Below are 2,250 nucleotides of genomic sequence, written 5' to 3' on the forward strand. Positions count from 1 at the left end.
GAGCTTGACTCTGTAGGAACAATGGGGACTAGGCTCCTAGTCTCTCCACTGGGGAACCAATAGGACCGTGAGGGGAAATTTAAACCCACCAATGGGACCTAGGGGAGTGTCCCCAGGTGTGTATATAGTTTGCCAGCCGGCCAGTAGTCTTTGTTTTTGTTGTGTACCAGTAACCATGCTGATCACTACATCCATATTAGTGGTTTCTACATGCGTCTAACCCACTACACTTCACAGTGGCACCCTGAAGACCAACAAAGTTTTATTCAAGGCAGCTTTTTTACACTTCTTCAGATACAAATGAAGAAATGTACTTGCACACGAAAGCTCATACCTGGAATAAAAATGTGTTGGTCTTGAAGAAGAGGAGGAGGAAGAGGAGCCTGGATTTATGCCCACCCTTCAGTAGGAGTCTCAGAGCTACTTACAATCCCCTTCCCTTCCCCACAACAGACACCCAGTGAGGTAGGTAGAGCTGAGAGAGCTCTTTTGAGAACCACTCATGAGCAATGCTCCCTCTAAATTGTGGAGTCTTGTGAGCAAACATTCTACTTTGTGAGCTACTGGCATTAAAGTTGTGAGTGAGCGATTTGGCTACTGCATAAATTAGTTTGCTCTGGAGTCATCCTTCCTGAGCTAGGATGAAAATCTGCAAGCTGGAGGCTAAAAAACTGAGCTAGCTCACACTAACTCAGCTTAGATGAAACACTTCTTATGAGAGAACAGCTCTGAAAAAACTTGTGACTGACCTAAGGTCACACCAGCAGCTGCATGTGGAGGAGTGGGGAATCAAACCCAGTTCTCCCAGATTAGAATCCACTAGTCTTAACCACTACACCAAACTGGCTCTCAAAAGAGATTGGATTTATACCCTGTCCTACACTTGGAGTCTCAGAGCAGCTTACAAACTCCTTTCCCTTCCTCTCCCCAAAACAGACACTCTGTGAAGTAGGTGGGGCTGAAAGAGCTCTTTCAAAAACAGCTCTGACAGAACTATGGCTTACCCAAGATCATCCAGCAGCTGCAAGTGGAGGAGTGGGAAATCAAACCTAGTTCTCCCAGATTAGAGTCCACACACTTATCTGCTACACCAAACTGCCACTGGACCCCAACTTTATTCTAAATAGGTACTACCTGCTTACCTGGACTACCCCCCCCATCTGGGCGTAGCCAGAACAACTATTACATTGGCTTCTCCTATATTTAAAGCATTTGTTTCCTAAATAAATGTTTGAAGAAGAATTCCAGGAAAAGGTCCCCACTTTTTTTATATATATATAAAAGCTATTGAGCACCAACAAGGGGTTTGAAAAGTGTAGCCATTCTTCTGGCTAAACCAACTGGATTTACTGGCATGGACTGAACTTCTCCGAAGCCGCATATTACTGCAGTTCCATACTAGCTTGAGCTTGGACTGAAGAGGTTTGTTCTAGGGTAGGGGTTCAAGTCACTCTCTCATATCCAGCAGCTTAACCAATCTGCTGCAGTTAGGGGCACCTGATCCCATGAGAGTTCAAACTCTCATAAGAATGGGCTGTAGACCGTCAGCTAGTTGTGCTTCAGGTGAAATACTTCCTGTTGATCTTGCTAGGAATTGCCTGGAGAAAAATGTCCGGACCCATTCATAAACGCTTCGTATATTGAAATGGGCAGCTGATCCCATTAAGCTTCTGTGAAAGGGGCATTTTCCTCCAGGCCTGCTGGCAATTCTACTAGCATCTGAGGGACTCCGGTTTGAACTCCACTCTGCCATGAAAGTTCCCTGGGTGACCTTTGACTAGTCAGCCTCTCTTGGACTAACCTGCAGGTATCTCACAGGATCATTGCTGTGAGGATAACATGGAAGAGGAATGCTGGTTTGGGCCCCCATTCTGGAGCAAAGTGAGGTTTTAATAAATAAATATATAATGTATAAATTAATAACATTTCTGAACTTTGGGCTTTCATCTAGGAATCCAGATGTGGTGTCTTACAAATTAATGCTAATACATCCAATAGGTACCTTTTTTGGATGCCTGCTAAGTGAAATGCATGAATGTTTTGGTAGACAATGGTAGCAAGCAGTGTTCCCTCTAAGCTGAGTTAGTGTGAGCTAGCTCATGGTTTTTTAACCTCCGGCTCACACATTTTTGTCTTAGCTCAGGAAGGATGGCTCCAGAGCAAACTAATTTACGCAGAGGCCAAATTGCTCACTCACAGCTTTAATGCTAGTAGCTCACAATGTAGAATGTTTGCTCACAAGACTCCATA

Source organism: Gekko japonicus, unplaced genomic scaffold (genome assembly GCF_001447785.1).
Source record: "Gekko japonicus isolate JY-2015 unplaced genomic scaffold, Gekko_japonicus_V1.1 scaffold668, whole genome shotgun sequence".
Classification (NCBI taxonomy): domain Eukaryota; kingdom Metazoa; phylum Chordata; class Lepidosauria; order Squamata; family Gekkonidae; genus Gekko; species Gekko japonicus.